Below are 13,060 nucleotides of genomic sequence, written 5' to 3'. Positions count from 1 at the left end.
CGATTGTCTTCTACATTTCCACTACACACTTATGGCCAGATTTTCCAAAGAATTGTTCACTCTATGTAATGAAATCCTTCATGCAGAAATCATACCACTTATTTTGGTACTCAATGGCAGTTGATCTCTTTGGAAAGTTAAGCTGTGAATCTGGGGATTGAGCTCTTTTAAAGGGCTCTTCTGTCCCAGTTAGAACCTCTGAATATCTTTAAATGATACCAATAAGACATTCTTCCTGTAAATGACTTAAATTTAGGAAGGTGTTCCCTTTGGGTTGTGGGTGTGGGGGGTCATATGGAAGGGTATTGGTGTATTTTAACAGTTTTGGGCCAGGAACTTTTTCTTTTTTTTTTTTTTCCTGTTTGGAAAGAGCCTCACATTTCCATGCAAATAGAAAAATAACTAATACATTGTGTTTGTTTAGCCACCTCACTTATAGTGTTTCAAATTGCTCAGTGAATCGTTAATTGAAATCCAGCCAATTTTACAACGTGGCATGCATTCTGTTCTGCACTGATTGAAAATAGTGCACAACAGTCTTCAGGGAAAGACTAGAAAATTAACTGCAACAATAACAACAGAGGGACTTCTTAGGAAAGCAGATTATAATAATTCAAAATGGATTTTAGCAAGGTTAAACCTTGTGTTCTTGCAAAGAGATAAGATGGAATTTTCAACAACATGGAAGATCTGGTCTTAAAGTTACTTTTCATCTGAAAGATCTGGAATCAAAGTGAAGGAGAGCAAGAGGGCAGAGGGGACATAGGGAAACAGCTTCCCCACTATCAACGAAAAACAGAGAGATGGGATCTCTCATGTCTCTTTTAGCTTGGAAAGGGGGGAAGCAGTTCCCACTCCTATTTCAATCTACTTTAACCACTGTGAAAAATGGCACCTCCAGCAGTAACCTCCTTTCCAAAACTCTTGTTGGGGGTATCAAGTAGCTACTAGTCCACTGTCAATCAGCATTAACACCTGCACTCACAGCACTTGTGTTTTCTTGGGAGTTCTCCCAGCAAAATATTGACCAGATATGACCCTGCTTAGCTTGTGAAATCTGAAGAGCTCACAGATGAAGATGATATGGCCACACGCATATTTGAACAGGACAGCCTGTTGTAAATTTTACAACACCTCAGGGTTTTTTGTTGAACTGTTATTCTGCATATGGAATCAGTTCATGTGATCCTATGCTCTCTGTGGCAAGAACTTGGACTTTTTAGTGAGTTTGTCATTAGCCATGTAAAGATATGACACTCTATAAATAACAGAAATAGATCCTGCTTGTGGATCATAAAATTCCCCAGCCACTTTTATGAAGAGAAATTTGTCTGGTGATTTTAACCAACAATGTCTCTTCACTACTCTCTACTTCTATTGTGCAAGGAAAAGAACGTTGGCAAAACTGCTGCCTTCCACCGAAGACACAGCTGCATTTCTAACTAGGTTGTTTCGTGCACGTTTTATTAGATGCTTGGGCATCCTTTGGAATGCATAGTGCTGCACAAAGAAGCAACATAAGTGATGTTCCTCCAATACAAAAATCTCTTCCTGGGAGACAGGCGGAGGCTTTCCATGGGAAGAGCCAAACACATTGAAATAGTGGCACAGAAAGCAGCAATGCGGTGCCTCTCCCCCAATTCTTGCCTAGTAGTGGCCCTAGGCTTGCAGCGAGCCGGAGATAAGACCACAGCGACTTTCCAGGATAGGCAGAAGGGTGCAGTTTAGCAGGTGCGGACCTCCTACCCCGAATCCACACTAGTGCAACCCAGCTGGCACGAACGCGGCAGTCCCCGCCCTCCCGCTCCAGAGCTAGGAGAGGGGAATTCGGGAGGGGAGCGATCTCGCGGCACGGAGCAGCCCATCCGGCAGCACAAGCCGGGGGGGGGGCGCGGCTGCTAGGCACCGCCGCCAGCCCCCACGAGCCTGCACCCTCCGGGGTGGGGGGCGGCTCTCGCGTTGTCACTAGCGCGCTCTGCAGCGCAGCCCGCCGGGCAGGGGGAAGAGCGAGCCTCGCGCCCTGTCAGCGGTGTAGAGCCGGCCCGCCGCTCCTCCCTGCGGCTGGCTGCGAGTGCCGCGGTCCGGGGGAGGGGGCGGCGGAGGAGGATGACTTCATGCCGCCGGAGCGCTGTGAATTTTGGGCGCCTCCGCGGGTGCTGGGCTGCGGGGCGCGGCAGGAGAGCGTGAGGCGCGCCCAGACCCCCCACCCCGAGCTGTGGCCGCCGCGGGGCGCCCGACGCAGCAGCAGCAGGGCGCGCGGGCGGACGATGCGCTGAGCCGGTCGCCGGGCAGGTGAGTGGTGGCGGCTGGTGGCCACTCCCGCGAACTGGGGGGGACGGAGCCTTTCCGCGAGCGGCGAGCGCGCGCCTGGGACCTACTCGGGGCTCGCCGCCGCGTGGCCTCGGGAGGAGGCAGCCGGCGGCTCCGAGCAGCAGCGGGCCACGCCGCCCCTCTCTCCCCCAGAGTGCGTGTCCCTCAGCCGGGCCCAGCGCCCTGCAGTCTGCCCGCCCGGGGGTCCCTGAGCCAGCCGCGGCTCGGCTCCAGACGCTCAAAGGGGCCGCGAGCTGCCAGGCCCGGGGGGGGGCTTCCCTCGAGGCGGCCGAAGCTGCCGGGTGTGAGCCCCCCAAGTGTCCAAGGAACGCTGGGCGGGTTTGGCTGAGGAGCCGCCGGCTGGCAAGTGCCTGGCGCTGTTGTTTGGTTAATTTGTCACGTCCCTCCGGCAACAGACAATCCCTCCAATCGAAACATGGATTCTTTTGCGCCAGAAGGTGGGATGTTTGATGCCAAATCCCCCGCTTCTCAGCAGGGCTGCTGGTCACAAGCTAGCGGCTCTTGAGGAAACGTTATTCATTTGGTTTCCCATTGATCAAAGACATTGAAGGTAAAAGACCTATTGGAGCATCTAGCCCCTCCCTGCCACAGGTGCGGGATTGTTCCTTGTTGCTGTTGTTTCTAGGGCTTTCGCAAGGCTGCTTTTAAATTTCCCTGGTGATGGGAAACAGCAGTTCTAATGTTCGAATAGAAAGGAACCTTAGACGTTGGTTTCTTGGTTTGATTTCCTAAATTCGGAAAGTACCCAAAAACCCAATGTTGTAAAGTTACAGGAGGGATTCTGCTGCTCTTCCCTGTCTTTTAATCATATTTTTTTATCCCAAACATCAAGGTAAAATGTAGGATACCTGAAACAAATGCTAGGTTCAGTAGACGAAAAGGCTGGTGACCTGCTGCTTGACCCTATATACCTTTTGGAAGAGTGAGAGCAGCCAATCTTGTTCCTTTTAGTACAGCCATATTGCAGCTTTGCTATTGATGTTGTATCTTGCTTGTGGAATACAGGTAGACCTTTTTTTTTTTTTTTTTCAAAAAATTGAGTCAAGGGAGAAAATCGTGAGAGTGAGTGAGCGAGCCTATATTTGTTCTGTTCTGATCAAAATATGCCCCAAACAAGAATCTTTGTTCAAATAAAGAGATGTATGCAGAGACAGATCATTAAACTGGGAACAGACTATGGGAACTACTGATGAGCAACTCTATGTGGGTTGGAAGAGGAAACAAAAGATGTTTGTGGGGGACTAAGAGGGAGTGCGAGTTTTTTATTTCGGAAAAGAGGCATTTCTGAGAAGAAGATGATAGAAGTTCAAACTGCAATTTTATTTATATTTTCAAATGAAAGGCCCTTGATTTGGCCTGTTGCCTTACGTTTGTCTAATGATTGCTATGGTTGAGTACTCTAGATACTATTGTAATTAGATTAAAAAGTGTAGGAAATAATTTAGGTTTCCTCTCTTTCTGGGATGATGGATTTAGCACTGATATAGAGACTAGAGCAGAAAGCCTAGAGTTTCAGGGCACACTAATGGATTCATTGGTTTGGGAACATAAGAACAGGTGTACTGGATCAGACCAAAGGTCCATCTAGCCCAGTAGCCTGTCTGCCGACAGTGGCGAACACCAGGTGCCCCAGAGAGGGTGGACCGAAGACAATGATCAAGCGATTTGTCTCCTGCCATCCCTCTCCAGACTGACAAACAGACAAACACCATTTCTATCCTCTGGCTAATAGCCTTTTATGGACCTAACCTCCATGAAATTATCTAGCGTCTCTTTAAACTCTGTTATAGTCCTAGCCTTCACAGCCTCCTCTGGCAAGGAGTTCCACAGGTTGACTACACGCTGTGTGAAGAAGAACTTTCTTCTGTTAGTTTTAAACCTGCTACCCATTAATTTCATTTGATGTCCTCTAGTTCTTCTATTATGGAAACTAATAAATAACTTTTCTTTATCTGCCCTCTCCACACCACTCATGATTTTATAGACCTCTATCATATCCCCCCTCAGTCTCCTCTTTTCTAAACTAAAAAGTCCCAGTCACTTTAACCTCTCTTCATATGGGACCTGTTCCAAACCCCTAATCATTTTAGTTGCCCTTTTCTGAACCCTCTCCAAGGCCAACACAGTGATTGGTTAACAGCCATATTAGAAATGAATTCAACTGACCCAAGTATTGGCTGTGAATAACTTGCATTAAGTATGACCCATTAATTTAGTTTCTAAGGTATCCCTTTCAAAACTCTCATATTTAAAAAGCTAACTGGATAAATGATATAGTTGTAAATATTTAACTCATTAACAGTGTGGCTGGGGTTCCACAACTGGAGTGGTTCCATTCACGACATACTGGGAAGAAGGGGTGGGGGAATTCCTCTGGCCAGCTGGTGGTCCTGTTGTAGGCAAGGAGAGAACTGCTCAGGTTGCAGGCGAGGGAGTAGGACTGCTCTGGCTGACCCAGAGTTCCCCTGCGTTGCAAGGGGGGGGGTAGGGATTGTGGAGGAGCAGCAGCTGATCCGGCTGGCTAACCTGGGTTCCCAAAGCACTATGGGCAACCACGGGAGGAAGGGCTTTTAAGCTGGCTGCCCCAAAACCAGCTCCTTGCTCTCTCTGCTCTCCCCTTCCCCCTTGCAGCCTCTAGGCTTATCTGGTAGTCGACTAGTTGCTTGCATCCTTACTGCTGAAGAGAACACATTGCAATATTTTTCCATTTTATGTTTACATAGTATTGAAAGACATCAGTAGTCACATATTAACACAGCATTCTGCCTGGAATGAAGCAGTATTTGAAGGCAAGTCTTCCATTGCTTATCTTAGTGCCCTAACAATTAGGCTATGGGACATGCTAGAGTAGTTCTCTCTCAATCTCCCCTGTTTGAAGTTATTCTGTACAGTGTAAAATACTTAAATCACTGAGGCACAAAAAAGTGGGGATTGACTCCATAGCCCAGCGGTTAGCAGAGTCAGTTTTGAGGAGCTGTTTGTTAGTGATCATTTACACATAGTGGAAAAGCTTTAAAAGGATACTGAGACATACACATCTTAGTGGTGAGAGGACTCACTAACACTGTGTGAAATGTCAGTTGAAATTCCTGCTGCACATCAGGCAGAGGCAGAGCTGGCTTTAGGCTGATTCGACCGATTCCCCTGAATCGGGCCCCGTGCCTAAGAGGGCCCCACGCCCTAAAACTGGAAGTGGGCTGGCATGCCAGGCACGCTGTGGGAGGGGGTGTCGGCCCTGGAGGAGGAGCGCGGCGGCTTCCCTGCGCCGCAAGAGAGCTTAGTAGGGCGTAGGGGTTTCCCTGCGCCGAGGGAGCAGGGGGTTGGCCCCGGGGTTTGGCGGGAAGGCAGGACATGACTCTGTAGCTGGGGATTTAAAGGGACCGTGACTCTTTCTTTGTGTAGGGGGTTTTTGTTTTTGTGTTTGGGGTTTTTTTTTCTTTTCTCAACAAAAAAAATTGGATTTAGAGCTGCAGCTCTCACATTTGGAGTGGGTACGCTAAGAAATATAAGTGTGGTGGCAGAATCTTCTCCTCTAGCTGTATCTTCCGTGATGCCCAATCCAGTAGTCATGCTCTGAGTAGACTAGTGGTTCTCAAAGTGTGGTCCACAACTAGGCATGTGAAAGGTTAACTGGTAACTGGTGGGGGGCTGGACCAGCTCCCTGCCTGTTCTGGGTATGGGGGTATTCCAGCTCTTGTCTGGAGTAGCCTCTGTTCGTGGGGAGCGTGGGTGCCCCGTGGACATGGGATGCTCTGGTGGGAGCTGGAAGCTGGGAGCCGGTGACAGGTCCAGTGCAGGGCGGGGGGCTGCTACAGCTGAGCTGAAGTGGTCCCCAGCCCATATCCTATTTAATCAGTAAACCAATTAAATGTTTGTCAAATTAACCTTTAACCAGTTACTGAATAACTGGGATTTTACACCCCTGTCTGTGACCATGTTTTAAGTAGGCCACAGGCTTGGGGCTCACTCCTTCCCTGTAGCGCGGAGTCTGTGCTAGCGTTCCAGCTCCCTCCACACAGACCTACAAGGGTGCAGCGCCAGCTTCCCGCTGCAGGAGGGACCAAGCCTTGTGGACTGGTTGGGGAACAGCAACACAGGAAACTGCTTGCCTGGAGGCTTTTCCCCATTGCTCCCATTTGGCTGGTATCACAACCTATGGGAACAACAGAGGGCAATCTTGGAACCAGTGGGGTGGGAAGCACAGAACCAGGTAAGCATCCCTCATCTGCCTCATGCCCAGACTCTGCACCCAGCACTCTGTTCTTGCATAGTTAGGGTGAGGCTTACCAGATAACCATTCACATCCTTAGTGTAAATTCATATTGAGTGTTTGTTTTGTAAACCTCATTAATTCGGGTAAAGGGCTTGTCTTTGTACAAGATAGCCTGTGGAAGGTATTTCATAGCATCAAAGCAGAGAGCTTTGACACATTCCTAATGCTCTCCAGGAAGGAGAAATCTATGCATAAATTCATCTGATGAGTTCAGACTCTGGAGTGGAGGGAGTAAAGATCCCTGACAATGAGAAATTGAATCTCTTTAGTGCAGTTCGGACTTTCAGGCATGAAGATTTGTAAATACAAGAAAATAGATGCCTAAATTGTTTGTGTGGGTTAGCCCTGAAAGACCTTTTGAATTCATAGATTTCTACAACTCTATCATCTTTTGGATCACGGACTGAAACTCATTTGCATGTATTTGCTTGCCTGGTGTAAATCATTCTCATTTCTTTTTCCTGGTTAATAAACATTTTAGTTAACTACAGAATTGGCTACGTTATCTTTGTGAGATTTCAGGTGCAAATTGACCTGGGGAACTATCTGGTCTCTTGGGACTAGGAGCAACCTGAATACTTTGTGATCTTTGGTGTAAATGACTATTTATCACTGTCATCTTGCCTGGATATCAAGATAGAGTGGAGCCAATGATTAATTTGTGCCAGAGCTTGCCAGGATAGAGCCCCAGCACCTCTAGTCTTGATAGTCCTGCTAACTCTGGGCTGGCTGCATCAGTTATGAATGTAGAAAAATTTACTTACACCATGGCACCTCTTATTACAAATTAAGTGCTGATTGGAGTGCTCAAGGAGGGGACTATCTGTGATTCCATAGTAAAACTGTCAGAGTGCTCCAGGACTTTCAGTCCAGTAGAACATTCCACCAGTTTAAGGTATCTGCCCTGCTTTTCAGCAGCTTGTCCTGAGGATGGCCTTCATGGTTCTGAGCCACTCCAGACTGTGTGACAGCATCTCTGCTTTTGTAGGTTTCTAAGCTGCTAAATCATCACTATTTGTGGAGTGTGTAAAGTAGCAGATTCTGAAAAAACTATGGGATTTGAGATTCAATTGCATCTCAAGCTGTAAGCAAGTATGCCCTCTTCCAGTAGTGTTCTGTCTTCAGCTGTCTTAACCTTGATCTTGTTCTAAAGCCAATACTAAAAGATTCTTGACGGAATCTAAGTTACCTTGGCAACCCTAGGTATCCTGTAGAGTGTCTCAAAGCTCCAGTCCCTAATATGATTATACATACTTGTTTAATATATAATTTTAAAATGTGCTTATCTGTTTAGTGTACCTCTCCCAGGAATCACCATTTTACACTTAAGGTGAACAAATAACCATTGGAAAAAGAGCTCACCACCTGCTGTTTTAAAATAACACAGATTGTTAACTCTCCTCCCCCAAACTCCTCCTTTCTCTTTCTAACACTTAGTTCAAATGAGGTTTAACATCATGTATCCTATTGGTCAGAGCTTCTAAGAGAGGATATTATGGATGGATGAGCAGAGGTAAAGGCTTAATTATGGCCTAGCTTCAAGAACTCCATTTACCTGTTGGTCATTTGGCAGAAACTGTTTAGAAGAATATTTGTTGTTTATAGGCCCTGATCACCATATGACAGTTGAAGCCAGTGGCACTCCAGGTGGCTGCAAGAAATCTGCCCATCTGAGTTCACAGCAGAATTAAGGCCATAATGCTTTATTTCTTTTTAAAAATTATGATGCAATATGACTGACAATGGTAGAATGCTGTGCTGAAGCAATAAAGGAGGCTTTCAAAAAGGCTGTATTTTGCAAATGTATAAAATCTTTAAAAGCATAAAATATGGCCATTTATGACCTGGGAGACCAAGAGGAAAGTTCTGTCTTAAATCTTTTTTGTTTCATATCTTTTTGGATGTAGTATAATTATATGATTGCATTATTCATGAGCTGATTTGGTGTTTGTGGGCTTAAATACAGTGAGAGGAAAGACAAAATGGAGCAAAATTGGTTAATATGTAGATTCCATTCAGTCTAACCACCTGTCTGAGTCCTTAAAATAATATGGACCAAGTAATGTTAGCACAGACCTTCTAGGAAAAACATGAAGTCTTGATTTAAAGATTGCTGGTGTTGAAGAATCCAGTGCAACTATTGATAACTTGTTCCAGTAATTAAGTGTGTTAAAAAATGTACAACTCATTTCCATTTTGAATTTGTCTAGCTTTAGCATCCAGCCATTGGATCGTGTTATGCCTTTCTCTGCTACACTGAAGAATCCATTATCAAACATTTGTTTCCCCGTGTAGGTATTTATAGACTGTTACCAAGTCACTCCATAACCTTCTTTTTGTTAAGCTACATATACTATAAGAACTAGTCTACCACTCCATGTGAGAAATGGAGCATGTGAAAATGTTAGCCTCTTAAGAGGCTGACTCAGTGTGTAACACTAAGAAGAAAGTGTCATGTCTAAATATAGAATATTGAATTTTAAGTAACCTTTATTTGTAAAGGTTTGTAAAGCCAATGTCTGACATGAGAGATGCATGGATAATACGTGATCTGAGGAGGCAGCTCGGCTTGAAAAATGGGCATGATTTCTATAAAAATAGAGGTGGCATACATTGGAGGCATAAGCGCATCACAGTTCATCACCTGGATAGGTGGTGGTGGGGGGGAATTAACCTATACTCTTTAGATTTCTCAAACTGGGGATCCTGGCTTAAAAGGAAGTTGATTGAGGGGGTTGCATTATTGCTACCCTTACATGCACTGCCTTCAGACCTGGGTGGCCAGAGAGTGGCAGTTGCTGACCAACCTCTGAAGACAACTGTCCTGAAGTAAGGTTAGCAGTACTGCAACCTCACCTCCCCTATAACCTTGTAACAGCCCTCTCCACTCCTCCTTTGGGTCAGGACTCCTACAATTATAAACTGAAACTTCAGATTTAAATAGTTGAAATCATGACATTTTATCATTTTAAAAATCCTGTTACTGTGAAATTGATCAAAATGGAATGTAAATTTGGTAAGGCCCTCCTCATGGTTTTACTGAGTATGGTGGTACCAGAGTGTGCTCTGAGGCAAAGTCATGGTTCAGCTAGCATGGTGAAAAACAGTAATGAAGAAACTAAGTGGGGAGTAGGATGTGCATTTCCTCCTTAGAGTGCGCAGCATTTCCTAAGTGCCACACACTCTATCATCTTCACATCAAGCCACTACATGCATAAGAAAGTATGGAAGCCCAGAATAACTGCCACATTTACTTGATAGATATGTACCAGCAGCGAACAATGGGACTTGTTGGAGGCAAAGGAGGAGCAAGGGGAGAGTTAAAATGGATGTGTTCTTTCTCACCTGTTAATGATGTTTTTTACATAACATAAGAACGGCCGTACTGGGTCAGACCAAAGGTCTATCCAGCCCAGTAGCCTGTCTGCCGACAGTGGCCAGCACCAGGTGCCTCAGAGAGGGTGTACTGAAGACAATGATCAAGCGATTTGTCTCCTGCAATCCCTCTCCAGCCTCTGACAAACAAAGGCCAGGGACACCATTTTATGCCCTGGCTAATAGCCTTTTATGGACCTAACCTCCATGAAATTATCTAGCTTCTCGTTAAACTCTATTATAATCCTAGCCTTCACAGCCTCCTCTAGCAAGGAGTTCCACAGGTTGACTACACTCTGTGTGAAGAAGAACTTTCTTTTATCAGTTGTAAACTTGCCACCCATTAATTTCATTTGGTGTCCTCTAGTTCTTCTATTATGGGAACTAATAAATAACTTTTCTTTATCCGCCCTCTCCACACCACTCATGATTTCATATACCTCTATCATATCCCCCCTCAGTCTCCTCTTTTCTAAACTGAAAAGTCCCAGTCACTTTAACCTCTCCTCATATGGGACCCGTTCCAAACCCCTAATCATGTTAGTTGCCCTTTTCTGAACCCTTTCCAAGGCCAAAATATCTTTTTTGAGGTGATGGGACCACATCTGTACACAGAATTCAAGATGTGGGCATACCATAGTTTTATACAGGGGCAGTAAGATATTCTGGGTCTTATTTTCTATCCCTGTCTTAATTCCTAGCATCCTATTTGCCTTTTTGACCACCGCTGCACGCTGTGTGGAAGTTTTCAGAGAACTGTCCATGATAACACCAAGATCTCTTTCCTGATTTGTCATAGCCAAAGTTGCCCCCATCATACTGTACGTATAGTTTGGGTTATTTTTCCCGATGTGAATTACTTTACACTTATCCACATTAAATTTCATTTGCCATTTTGTTGCCCAATCACTCAGTTTGGTGAGATCTTCTTGGAGTCCCTCACAGTCTGCTTCTGTCTTGACTATCCTAAACAGTTTGGTATCATCTGCAAACTTTACCACCTCACTGCTGACCCCTTTCTCCAGATTATTTATGAATAAGTTGAAAAGGATTGGTCCCAGGACTGACCCTTGGGGGACACCACTAGTTACCCCTCTCCATTCTGAAAATTTACCATTTATTCCTACCCTTTGTTTCCTGTCTTTTAACCAGTTCTCAATCCAAGAAAGGACCTTCCCTCTTATCCCATGGCCATGTAATTTACACAAGAGCCGTTGAGGGACCTTGTCAAAGGCTTTCTGAAAATCCAAGTATACTAGATCTACTGAATCCCCCTTGTCCGCATGTTTGTTAACCCCTTCAAAAAACTCTAATAGATTAGTAAGATAGGATTTCCCTTTTGGTTCCCTAAACTGTTAAAGTGCTATCCCTTCCCTGAGTGAGTGCAGGAGAATGTCTGAGGTGGACACCAGAGGTGGGAAAACTCTGAGGTAAACAGCAGAAGTAAACAGTGCACACGGCCCCCAGCAAGGAGTGCACATGGCCCCAAGAGGCCCAGAGACTCAGAGGCTGCATGTGGCTGATCCTTAAAGGAGAGAGGGACAGAGACATGGTAGGTTGACCATCAAACGGAGCCTTCCAGAACGCCCTCTGCTCGGGTCGCCTGGCCAGCTAGCTGCAGGGTCGGATAAAGCAGAGTGTCGGATTACCAGGTGTGGGTTAATTTGGACTCCACTGTATTCCAAAATGTCTCTTAACCCTCGTTCAATGAGCTTTACAGGGAAGGACATTGAAATAGCGAGTCTGTTATATTTTGATATAACTGGCTTGCTCTTAAGACGTGGAATAGCTATTTCTAGATATTGGAGGTATCCCAAAATAGCTCCGTGGTGTAGATAGCCTTACATCCCTAATTCTTATGATATGTGGTGTTTTTCTTCAAGTCCCATGTCTTGGAGTCATATGATTTATGAAAATCTGTTTTTTTTGTTTTTTGTTTTTTTTTTTTAAAGAAAGGTAAACTTGTAGCCATGTGGCTGCACAGAAAACCTTGAAAATGTGATCATACCCGAAGAAAATTAAATTTTATATATATATATATATACATACACACACACACACACTTTATTTGGAAACAGTTTGGTTATTTTGAGTGATCCTGACTCTTGAATGCTTAGGGGTGGCAATACTGATGCCATTTAGGGCATAATTTGGCTTGCAGAACCTTTATTTTCTAGTAATTCATTTTCCAGCATTCTCATTCCTAAGCATTAGCTACTTAGTATAAACATTAAAAGATGTGCTTTTGTTTTGGAGGGATTTGATTAGTTTGTCCTTTGCAGAACAATGGTTCATCATTTCTGCAAAATGAAAATGCTGTCCTCTAAATGTGAGTTGCTTTTGATTAGTCAACAAAAGAGCTCTGCGGGAGACTAGTGTTTAATGAGCCATTATTGCAGCTCTCCATTGGATCTCAACTATGCATTGTCAGGAGCCTTTATCCTTGGTATTATTCTGCTTCTCATATGGCTGCTGAATCTTAGTCTTAGGCTTTTCCCTTGGGTGTGTCTGCACTTTTTTGAAGGATTTCTGTGTCTGTTTGCATCAGTGTCTGCCTTCTGACGTGAAGCCTTTGGTTCCCGATGGATGTGGAAGTGGGTTCCATCTCATGAGATGTTTCTAGTCATCCTTTTTCTCCTAGTGGAAGGAGATTGTGACTGCAAGCTAGGGATGTGAATGGGTAACTGGTTAACCAGTTAGCATCACCCTTAACAGTGATGCTTTCCAAGTAACGGTTAACCATTGCCCAGGAGCAGCCCTGGGGATTGCTGACTCCCAGCCTGGGCCAGAAACAGCCAGGCTGGAATAGCCCATGCCCACAGAGTGGGGGCTGGTCCAGTCCCCGCTCACCCCTGTTTAATCAATTAACTAGTTAAAGATTGTTTCACAGGCTAACTAATTAAATGAGATTGTACATCCCTATTGCAGACATGCAATCCAGGAAATATGATCTAGAGCCTCACAACTGGTCATTGTATTGGGGGATGGCAGACCGGATCTTCTTTAACCAGCAATATATCACTTTGCCATTTTCCTGAACTCTAGGTCAATTCATGACACTAGGTAATGATTGGGTTAGCA

The 13,060-nt window shown here is 45.0% G+C and overlaps 1 protein-coding gene across 2 annotated transcripts in view; it reads left to right on the top strand.

Annotated features, from left to right (window-relative positions):
• The first annotated feature begins 1,847 nt into the window (after window positions 1-1,847).
• Window positions 1,848-13,060, top strand: part of PKIA (cAMP-dependent protein kinase inhibitor alpha) — a 61,147-nt gene continuing 49,934 nt past the window's right edge. Inside the window, exon 1 of one of the 2 annotated variants that reach the window (XM_075920487.2) lies at window positions 1,848-2,292. The gene's annotated coding sequence lies outside the window, so the exon portion shown is untranslated. The remainder of the gene's footprint in view (window positions 2,293-13,060) is intronic. The other variant, XM_075920486.2, reaches the window with a different exon arrangement.

Source organism: Pelodiscus sinensis, chromosome 2 (assembly GCF_052426305.1).
Source record: "Pelodiscus sinensis isolate ZL-2025 chromosome 2, ASM5242630v1, whole genome shotgun sequence".
In the NCBI taxonomy this organism is placed as follows: Eukaryota; Metazoa; Chordata; order Testudines; family Trionychidae; genus Pelodiscus; species Pelodiscus sinensis.
The sequence above is the reverse complement of the archived record's forward strand: the minus strand, read 5'-3'. Positions and strand labels throughout refer to the sequence as shown.